Below are 12128 nucleotides of genomic sequence, written 5' to 3' on the forward strand. Positions count from 1 at the left end.
TTTGCACTTTGGCTTGGGAAGGTGTTCAAGGGGGAACAAAATCATGATATGTTATTGGCCTAAAAGAACTTCTATGTAAGTAATATGTAAGTTAAAGGAATGGGGACTATAAAGAAGTCTCTTTAACACAATATGTGTCAAGGTTATTGGTCCTACTAACACTGAATAAAATGGTGAAATAATAGTTATTTCCTGCATTTACTCAATCATTCCGAGTATTCGTTGTTCATATACTATGTGCTACACACCATTCTGTACAGTGAATAAACAGAAAAAGTCCCTCTTGTCATGGAGCTTACATTCTAGTGTAGGAAGACAATGAACAAATATATACCAGATACTGATAAATATTAGTACCAAAAATTACGAGTAGCAAAACGTCAGTGAGCTTGGGAAAGGCAATGATGTATATTGAGGGAGGTGGTCAACCATGCATTTCTCCCAAGGGATGAGAACCTGAGGAAACAGGCCAGCAAGTACAAAGCCGCGGCTGTAGCATGCTGAGTGAGAGAGATAATAAGGAAACCAGTGTCTTTAAACCCAAATAATGTAAACTATACATATTGTTTTACAAATGTACCCTAGTTTAAACTATCTCCTATTTATGTATCATTTCCAGTAGTTTCCACCTTCCAGCAATGTGATATACAGAAATCATTTCGTGTGTTCAAAATATATTTGAAGTTAAATTCCTAGAGCAGGATTTTTCAGCAATGGCACTAACATTTTGGGCTGGATAATTCTTTGCTGTGAGAGGTTGTTTTATTCATTACAGGGTGTTTAGCAGCATCCCTTATTTTTACCCCCCAGATGCCAGTAGTATTGCACCCTCTGGTCCAGTTGTGACTACCCAAAGTATCTACCATCATTGCCATTGTCCCGGGAGGCACATTACATTTTTTAATATAATTCTGGGTTGTCTGTATCATTGACTTATGTCCTTGAAATATGAGGCTTTCTGTTTTCAAGCTTCCCATTCTGTTAAATGTTTTTACAAACAAGAGTTTTTGCTATATTCACTCACTTTTTTTCTTTAAGGTAATTAAGTCTTCTCCATTTAAATAAACCATCAAAACTGATAACCTATCTCCTTTTCAGCTACATTACTATTTCTTTTTCCCTTACAGCCAAATTAACTGTTGAAGTTGTTTATATTCCCTTCATTTCTTCACCTCTCACTTACTTTTCAATTGAACCTATTCTGATTTCTGTCCCTCCCATCTTCCTGCCTTGCCTTCATCATAAACTGAAGATATCTATATTAATGATGCCACTGGACATTTTTCTACCCATTGTACTTGAACTAAGCTCATTTATTTTGAGAGAGGGAGGGAGAAAGAATCCCAAGTAGGCTCTGTACTGTCAGCGTGGCATCCCACTGACCTTGAGATCATAACCTGAGATGAAATCAAGAGTCAGACTCTTAACTGATTGAGCCACCAGGCACCCATACTTGATCTAAGTTAAAATTGACACTTTTTTGTCTAAACTTTGATCTCCAGTCATCTCATGACAATTCATGTTTTATCCTTTAGATGCTGCCAGTTACCACTTTCATAGAGGAGCTTTTTGACTCCCCTGACTAGATAATACTTCTTGGAATGTTACAAACACCAAAAAACCCAATTCAGAATGATTTAAATAAGAGAATTTATTGGCTCCTGAATGCAAAGTCTGGAGATAAAGGCCAACCTCAGATAGATTTGATTGGCCCAACATTATCAGCAATAACTTGATTTCCTTCTCTTTCTGAATTCTGTATTCTGCTCTGTCAAATTCACCTAAAATCCTTTTGTATCTTAAGACAGTGCCCAAGAGCTCCCAGGGTTCCACAGTTCTTCATTTACAGCAAAAGAGAATTTCCTCACATATTTCCAGTTGCATTTGTGATTAGACTAATCTAGGTCACATGTCTACCCTTGAACCTAGAGATTTAAGGTCTAGGAAATGTCAAGCACTGACTGGCTGAGGCAAATCAGGGCCCATCCTAAGGGCTAGAAGGGTTAATCCCACGCAAATCCCATGGATAATGGGTAATATAATTTGGGATTATCCACTTGATAATGGGTAAAACAGATTTAGGAAGACAACCAGCTATCCATTTACATACTTACAGGACCATGCACCCTTCCATTGTAGCATTTGTCATATGTGTAACTTTATTTGTATGATTTCTAATTAATAATTGTCTCTGCATCTAGATGACCAATTTCTTTGAGTTCAGGGATCTGTGTTTTTTCTTAGCATTTTATCTGTAGTGCCTAGCAGAAGGTGTGGGGTATAGCACATATAATAACTGCTCAAACTTCCTCTAGAAGTTTACTTCTCAATTTGACATGCTCCCTAGCAGGTGATTTAATAACTCCCCTATCAAATCAACTGAGGTGAAATTACATCTTTGAAAGCTCCAGATTGGTATCTCTAATTTCTAAATAGTCAGGTTTTGGCACCCTACTGATAGTGTGAAACAAATTTGACGTATATTTTTTGCATCTTTTAATAGTTTCTGGTTCCTTGTAGGATAAAGTTCTTTAGGGTGGCATACAAAGCTCTTCATGGTTTAGCCCCTACCAAACCCTGGCTCTCTACTCTCAAGAGCAAGGTTGTGGACTGTGTGATTTTCCCTGGGGGTGATTTTTTCAATCATAGCCCTTCCCATACCACTTACCAGATATTCTTAGGAGTCTTTTCTCTGGGTGAGTGTAGTTTCTTCAGGTGTTCCTTCATACCCTGATAGAGTAAAGGGAGCGGAGGGTGGCAAGAGGTCCATCTGTTTGGTATTCAGGCTTTCATTTAATCACTCCTTTTAACCCTCCATTCACAATGACCCACCAATGTTACTAGTGTCTCCAAGTCCGAAGTCTCTCCTGTTTCTGAAAATAAATCGCATTCTCCTAAGGTGGTGGTGGCAGCAGTGTTCAAAGGACTTACATGGTTATGAGTGTGTTTTGAAGAGGGAGATTGTAGTCCTTAGGTTATGTGAGGTTGGGAAGGGGACCCTTTCTACATAGACTATGACCCTGTCATCAAATTCTCAGTCAGCCCTGAACCTTTCTGATTTGTTGTGGAGATAATTAATTCTTTTCTGATCACCTCTGTGGTCAATTAGGTTGTAACTTCCTCTGTTCTGCTAAGGTCCACTCCTGCTCTACTATCTGCTTGCCATGCAAATGACATTTGTTAAAATCTCTTGTCTGCTATTGTCTCTTTTATTATGTTTGTTCTTTGGACTCTGTACTTAAAAATTTTTTTTATTTAACTGCATATGATTAATTTTCCATTTTTGAGAAAAGTATTATAACATATTACATGTTTAATTCTGTATTCCATTTGGATTTTTGGTATATGTGAAGTAGGATGTCAATTTAAAATTTTTTTTCCAAATGGAGAGTGATTGTCAATATCAGTTATAGATTAAATAAGCTGAAGTGCTATTTTAATCATACTCTTTACTAAGTTTACAGATACCTATACATAAATATTTCTGGATTTAAATTTTTTTAAGTTTATTATTTTGAGAGAGAGAGAGAGAGAGAGAGAGAGAGAGAGAGCGAGCATGAGTGAGGGAGGGCAGAGAGAGAAGAGAGATTCTGCAGTGCAGAGCCCCATGCAGGGTTCAAACTCATGAACTGTGAGATCATGACCTGAGCCGAAGTTGGACACTCAGCTGACTGAGCCACCCAGACACCTCTGTATCTGGATTTGAGTCTGAGCTCACTACATTGTTTTCCTTGTTTTAGTTGGCTAACTGTAGTATGACAGTTTTAATTGATGTAGTTTTTTATTAGTTGTCTTGGTATTTAATTGATGTGGTGGCGATATCGGTGCACCATTCAGATTTCCTTCAAGAGAACCTACTCTGGGGAACATACTTGACTGACAGCCAGCTGCCACTGCTTTAGATCCACCAGTGCATTTGAGCTGAGACCATAAAGACCTTGATGTGCTTTCAACCAGTAACTGAGCACAGCAGGAGTACTACTATACTTATCTTTTACTGTCCAGTGTAGAACTTCTCCAGTGGGCAACTATGGCTTGGGGAACTTCTTAGCAGTCTGGAGGAGACTTTCTTAGAACTACACTATAATATGAAGCTCTTTCCACCCTATATTTCCATTACTTCCTTCTTTTACAGAGGCCAAACTTGTGGTCTGTAGGCTCTGCTCTCCATGTCAGTTCCTGAGCCTGTCTATTTTATTCTTCACAGATATTTCCTCCAGTCAGTATTTTACATGTTTAATCCCTTCTTGGCATCTGTGTCTCTGAGGGCTGGAACTGACATATGTGGTACAGGGAGTGGTATAAGAAATCAGGTAGTAAGATGGAGTTTGGGGAATAGGGGACTCAGTCCTTGGCACAAGTTGGCCACTTGACTAATGATTTGACCAGTAGTGACCTAGGAAAACTTCCCATAAGAGGGGAATGCTATTGTCTATTCAGTGATTTAGGCATTTGAAAAATATGGGGAAAACTATGCTCACAAGGATAGCAGAGCCAGCCATTTAAGTTATACTGCTGCCTTGCAGGGGGATATTAAGTTGAGGGCACTTAACACACAGAGCTAAGTTTGGGAGCCAGGAGCCTCTTTGGGCTTCACAAAAAGGCCCTTTTTCCTTCAGTGTAAGAACAGAAATGGGATTTTACAGTGTCACAGAACTCTAAAGATATTTCAATGCTTAGCCCAGGGGAAGGGTGGGGAGGTCTGCTGTGCAGTTAGGGCCCTGATTGGGAAATCCTGAAGCTTGAAATATGGGGTGATGTGATAGAGCACCTCCCTAAGGAATGTGATGAAAACCTCAAGACAAGGGAAGGCAACCTGGTTATGTACATGTGTGCGACATTCTTCACGACTCTAACATAGACCATCCATTTAGAATATTTGTTACCATATATGGAGACACAGGAGCAAAAATGTACAAAAGGCAACCCCCCACTACACTCAGTGCTCAGCCTTCTGGGTCTTAGCCTACCGAGCCTGTGTTGACACAATAAAGTTGCTTCCTGGAAAGAAAAACCTCAGTGTCCAGAATCTCTGTGTGTGACTCACCCCTTCCTTTCATGGGGACTCACTCGGGAGATAGAGACGGTATTTCACCTGTCTTATCACGAGGGTATAAACTAGGAGAGATGACTTCACCTGGTGCCAGAAGACTGCTTCATCCATGTGTGCTGGGGTGGGGGCCCTGGATGCACAAAGGAGCCAGGTGATGCCCAGGAACCACCTAAGGGAGCACCGCCCATCAAACTGGTAAGAGCCAGGGTTTGTTTTGTTAGACCTGTCCCTAAGAGACAGAAGAGGAGCCTGATCACCTCCCAGAGTTGCCTGGGTAGTTTCATAAGGAATGAAACCACAACTCCAGGACACTGGGCAGTGGGTCAGAGTCACTGTGTGACTGTGTGTGAATGAGATGGACAGTGGAAAGGTTCTGACCTGACTAGTGAGCTGAAGCTCGTGTTTAGCCCCGATCCTTAGTTCCTTGGTGACCTCCTAACGGCTTAGGGCGATGTCAGACTTCCTTGGGAGTGTGATTTCGGTCAGGGCTTGATACTGAACTCCTCAGTGCTAAGAGGCAACCGAAATATCTTTGAGAGGAGAGCAGCCAGAAAGAGACAAAGCAAGTGTGCATCCTCTCCAAATTAGTCCCTCCCTTACCCTCCTTTTCCTCTCCTGTTCATGGAAGTTGTCTGTTAGGGGATGTAAACTGACTCCAAAATGTTGAGGGATTTCAAAAAGATATTCAGTAGACTATGGTGTGAAATTAACTCCGGAAAGCTCTGGACATTATGTGAAATTGATTGGCCATCATTCTGAATGGGTTGACCCTCCAAGGGCTCCCTTGATAAGGAACTGGTTGGTAGAGTGTTTAGGGTCGGTTGTTGGAGTGTGGGGGATCTAGACCACTTCAACCAATTTCCTTTGTGTGTGTGTGTGTGTGTGTGTGTGTGTGTGTGTGCTTTATTTTTTATTTTATTTTTATTTTTTATTATTATTATTTTTTTAGTTTACTGTCAGATTGGTTTCTATACAACACCCAGTGCTTTTCCCCACAAGTGCCGTCCTCCATCACCACCACCTCTTTCCCCCCTCCCCCTTCCCCTTTAACCCTCAGTTTATTTTCAGTATTCAGTAGTCTCTCAAGTTTTTCGACCCTCTCTCTCCCCAACTCTCTTTCCCTCTTCCCCTCCCCCTGGTCCTCCATTAGGTTTCTCCTGTTCTCCTGTTAGACCTATGAGTGCAAAATATGGTATCTGTCCTTCTCTGCCTGACTTATTTCGCTTAGCATGACATCCTTGAGGTCCATCCATCCACTTTTCGACAAATGGCCAGATTTCATTCTTTCTCATTGCCATGTAGTACTCCATTGTGTATATATACCACATCTTCTTGATCCATTCATCAGATAATGGACATTTAGGCTCTTTCCATGTTTTGGCTATTGTTGACAGTGCTGCTATGAACATTGGGGTACATGTGCCCCTATGCATCAGCACTTCTGTATCCCTTGGGTAAATCCCTAGCAGTGCTATTGCTGGGTCATAAGGGAGTTCTAGGGATAGTTTTTTGAGGAACCTTAACACTGTTTTCCAGAGTGGCTGCACCAGTTTACATTGCCACCAACAGTGCAGAAGGGTGCCCATCTCTCCACACCCTTGCCAGCAACCTCTTTGACCTCAACTGCAGCAATTTTCTACTCAACACATCCCCAAAGGCAAGGGAAATGAAAGCAAAAATGAACTATTGGGACCTCATCAAGATAAAAAGCTTCTGTACTGCAAAGGAAACAATCAAGAAACCTAACAGGCAACCAACAGAATGGGAAAAGATAATTGCAAATGACATATCAGATAAAGGGCTAGTATCCAAAATCTACAAGGAACTCACCAAACTTCACACCCAAAAAACAAATAACCCAGTGAAGAAATGGGCAGAAGACATGAACAGACACTTCTCCAAAGAGGACATCCAGATGGCCTACAGGCACATGAAACGATGCTCAACATCACTCATCAGGGAAACACAAATCAAAACCACACTGAGATACCACCTCACGCCAGTCAGAGTGGCTAAAATGAAGAACCAATTTCCTTACATTGACTGTTGGCAAGACCTGGTCCTATCCCGGCCACCTTGGCTAAAAGTCTATTGAAGAGAACTGTAAAGTTAGGATGGCTCATGTCATGGCTTCCTCCAAATGCCAGCCAAAAACTGAAAAACCTATACTGTCAGCCTGAGAGGACCCCATGGCCATATGCCCCACTGTACCCCTCATAGCCACCTGTGTCTCCAACTGCCCCAGCTGCCAGAACCCCACCAGAGCCTGCCCCTAGTCCTGAGGCCTCACCATCTCTAGCACCACTGGCCTTTCTGGATGTGGCTGGCTTGCCCTGACTACCAATCCTAACCCCATACTCTCCTCCCAGAAGGTGACTAGAATATCAGGCCTGCAGAGACAGTCCTTCTCTGTGGCAACACGAGGTTCCTTTATAGATGCCACTAAGAGAAACTAAGGGACCTGTCTATTATGATCAGGAAGGCCAAATCCGAGGAGGGCAGTGTGTTTTTGTGTACCAACATTTTACCACTATGGACATACTAAATTGAAAGCACCATATTCCTTCCTATACAGAGAAGCCCCAGTCTTATGATTGAACAAATGAAGTCCATAATTCAAACCCATAAATCTACCAGGAAGCACTGCTGCCAACTTCTGACCCTCTTTGACACAGAGGAGCATTGCCAAAATACCCAGGCAGCCCTAAAATGGTTAGAGGAGAAGGCCCCAGCTGGGACACTAGATACCCAGGCTTATGCTCAGGCTCACTTCCCTGGGGAGAACTCCAAATGGAACCCAAATGACTCAAGTGTAGATGTAGGGCTTGCAAGGACTTAACGTATTAGTAAGCCCTTCCAAATGGCATGAGTAAAACCTTGGAAGTGCTCCAGGGACCCAAGGAGAGCTGGAGCCGGGGCTATGAGAGACTTTTTGTGAGGTATTTCATTTCTGTACCCCTTTTGATCCAGAGGCTCCTGTTAATCAGTGGATGGTCAGTGTGGCTTTCGTAGGTCAGGCCCAAGGGACATCGGTGCAAGCTGCAAAAGCTAGAGGGTTTCACGGGCATGGATGCCAGTGAGTTGCTGGAAGTAGCAACTAAGGTGTTTGCCAACCATGACCAGGCAGCACAGAGGCAAGAATGCTGGAAAATGCAGAAAAAGGCAAACTTGTTAGTTGCTGCCTTGGTGGAGCAGTCAGAATGCTTCCGGGAAGATGCCCTGTAGGGACAGGGAAGGGCCCAAAATGGGGAATGGCAGGGAGGGTCATCTAGCCCAGGACGAAAGTTAGAATGGAACCAATGTGGTCACTGTCGTCAGGAGGGCCACTGGAAAAATGAGTGTCCTCTGTGGCTGGGTAATTCTCAGCAGGGCCCCAAGCAGAAAGAAAAAGGCCATGTGGTCCAGGGCCGGTACCAACCAGCATCACCAACTCATGGGGCCCCCAAAGATGACTTGTGGGGCTATCTGCTATAGAGGACTAGGACAGATGGGACTCTTATTTTGTTAGGCCCTCAAGAGCCTATGGTCCAAATGAATGTGGGGGGTGGACCCATTGACTTCATAGTAGATACTGGTGAGGAACACGTGGTGGTGACCCAATCCGTGGGCCTCCTCTTACAGAGACAAGCAACCATTGTGGGGGCCATGGGTAATCAGACATGCTGTCCCTTTCGACTGCCTTGGCAATGTAATTTAGACGGCCGTGAAGTCATCCGTGAATTCCTGTACCTCTCCAACTACCCAATGGCTTTAATGGGCCAGGACCTGCAGACCCAGGTAACTTTCAACTCCTATGGACAAGCTGCTCTGACTATATGAAAGTTGGAAGCAAGGATTATGACACTCACGATTCCCCAGGGGGAAGAATGGTGTCTCTACAGTCTCATGGAGGTGTCACAACAGGGACCTGAGCTGCCCTTCAGAGTACCGGGAGTGTGGGCCACCTACCAGGACTGGCCTCCAGTATTGTAGAACTAAAGCCAGGGGTAGGGCCCAGCTGCCAGAAACAATTTTTTTAAATGTTTTATTTATTTCTGAGAGAGAGGGAGAGAGACAGCGTGAGCAGGGAAGGGTCAGAGAGAGAGGGAGATACAGAATCTGAAGGCAGGCTGCAGGCTTTGAGCTAGCTGTTAGCACAGAGCCCGATGCGGGGCTCAAACCCACAAATCACGAGATCATGACCTGAGCCAAAGTTGGATGCTCAACTGACTGAACCACCCAGATGCCCCCAGCGTTGGGCTCGGTGCTGACAGCTCAGAGCCTGGAGCCTGCTTTGGATTCTGTGTCTCCCTCTCTGGCCCACCCCTGCTTGCACTCTCTCTCTCCCTCACTCAAAAATAAATACAAATAGAAGAGAACATTTCCTAATATTTAAATGCTCTTATGCATATTTTGTAAATTGCCTCATACATGTGGTTATCATATAGTTTTTGTTATCTTTATAATGAGTTACTGTATATTGTTCTTACCATCCTTATACTCCCACAGATCTACTTGGTCCTAATAGATCTTGTCAATAATTTAGTAAGATTATGTATAGGAGGTTCAAGATAATAACATAGAAAGATCCTAAACTCCCCTCCTCCCATGAACACAACAAATTTATAGCTACGTATGAAACATTTTTCTCTGAAAAGGACCTGAAAGCTAGCTGAATAGCATCTCTACAACAAAGGATAAAACAGCCACATTGAAGTGGATAGGGGAAGCAGTCAATACATGGTCTTGCAAGAAACCCCCACTAAGGACAGAGACCACTGACTGGAAACGATCTTATAATACAAAGCTTGTCCCTGAGGAGTGAGGGGTTTGTGCTCTAGGCACCACAGCCCTTGGGAACTGCATCAGAGAGAGGAACCCCTAAAGTACTTGGCCTTGAAAACGAACAGGGCTGACTTCCAGGGCTTTAGGGAGTGGAAAATCTACTTAAAAATATTTTTTTTGGTTTAATGTTTATTTATTTTTGAGACAGAGAGACAGAATGTGATCAGGGAAGGGGCAAAGAGAGAGGGAGACACAGAATTTGAAGCACACTCTAGGCTCTGAGCGGTCAGCACAGAGCCCAATGTGGGACTCGAACTCACGAACCATGAGATCATGACTTGAACCAAAGTTGAACACTTAGCCGACTAAGTCACCCAGGTGCCCCGAAAATCCACTCTTAAAGAGTTCATGCACAGACCCACTCATCCTAGGACCCAGCACAAAAGTAAGTTTGAAAGACACCTAGGCCATATACTTAGGAAACTCATTTGCTAATCTTACAGTACCGCGCAAAGAGACAGGAACCTGTTGGGACTCTCTGGGGACAGAGGTGCTAGCAGACACCATTTTTGCATTCTCCTTCTGCCTTGGGACTGGTGCTGTCCGTGGCCATTTTTGCACACACACCCCCTCCCCCCCAGCCAAGGCCCATCCTGCTCCAACTGAGTGCCCTTCCTCCATGGCTCACCCTGCCAGCCAATGGGCATGTGTAGTCCACACAAGGAACACCCCTTGAGAAGCTGGCTCTGTTGGCCAGTGGGAGATGGTGTTTCTGGACTTCCTGGGACTGAAATTATCAGTACTTCACAGGTTACCACCCTCAAGTCACTACACAAACTGAAATGTATCCCCAGTGTTCATGTGAAAAAGGCACATTTTCTTATCCTAGAGCTTTAGCTTGAGGGGCAGGATTCAGGTTTGCCAATAGAGATGTTCCCAGAAGATGGGCGGAGAGATTACCATATTAGAGCACTCCTGTGGCCACATAACAGCTCACTGATACCTCCAAGAAAGGAGCTTATGTAAGTCTATTGCCCCAAGTTTTATAATTGTTACCCTGGGGATACCACCAGACTTCCTGGTCTGAAAGTTAGCAGGGTTTATTGATTGCAATACAAGGCTATATATTTACATACCTTGAGAGCTGCTACCTATGGATCTGGCTTACTCTATACCTATATGAAGTAGTAAAATAACAAATGAAGCCCAAGTTAGAAGGAAGGAAATAATAAAGATCAGAGTGGAAATAAATGAAATAGAGACTAAAAAGGTAAGAGAAAAAGTCAATGAAATGAAGAGTTTGAAAAGATCAGCAAAACTGATGAACCTTTAGGTAGGCTCACAAATTGAAAAGACAGGGCTCAAATAAATAAAATAAAAAGTGAAAGAACTTACAACTGTTACTATGAGAATACAAAAGATCCTAACAGACTACTATAATTATATGCCAGCAAATTGGACAATTTGGAAGAAATGGATAAATTCCTAGAACTATACAGTCATCCAAGACTGAATCTTGAGGAAATAGAAAATCTGAATAAACAGATTACTAGCAAAGAGATAGAATCAATAGTCAAAAACCTCCCAACAAACAAAAGTTTAGGACCAGATGGCTTCACTGGTGAATTTCTACCAAACATTCAAGGAAGATGTAATACTTAGCCTTCTCAAACAAGAATACAACAAGAGAAGAAAATTACAGGCCAGGCCAATAACTCTGATGAACATAGACACAAAAGTCCTCAGCAAAATAATACCAAACCAAATTCAACATTAAAAGGATCCTACAAGGGTCGTCTGAGTGACTCAGTCAGTTAAACCTCTGACTTCAGCTCAGGTCATTCTAGTGGTCTGTGCATTTGAGTCCTGTGTCCAGCTCTGTGCTGAGAGCTCAGAGCCTGGAGCCTGCTTCAGATTCTGTTTCCCTCTTTCTCTTCCCCTCCTCTGCTCATGCTCAGTCTCTCTTACTCTCAAAAATAAATAGACCAAAAAAAAAAAAAAAAAAAGATCATACACCATGGCTGAGGTTGATTTATCTATGAACGCAAGGATGGTCAACACCCACAAATCAATTAATGATAGATACATTATGTTAATATTTACGTAGAAGAATAAGCTATTGTGTGTAAAGAAGTACAAATAAGAGGCCAGGAGACTCCAAAACGACTGTAGGTGGAGAACTGCCTCAGTTCATAATGACTAAGCAGTCCTGGTGCCAGTCTGCCACAGGGAGTGTGACTTGGCTTCTGTGAAACAAATACATGGCCCTGGGATAAATTCCCTCTTTTGCTTTAGCTTATGTTGGTTTCTG

This window comes from Suricata suricatta, chromosome 4 (assembly GCF_006229205.1).
Source record: "Suricata suricatta isolate VVHF042 chromosome 4, meerkat_22Aug2017_6uvM2_HiC, whole genome shotgun sequence".
Lineage (NCBI taxonomy): Eukaryota > Metazoa > Chordata > Mammalia > Carnivora > Herpestidae > Suricata > Suricata suricatta.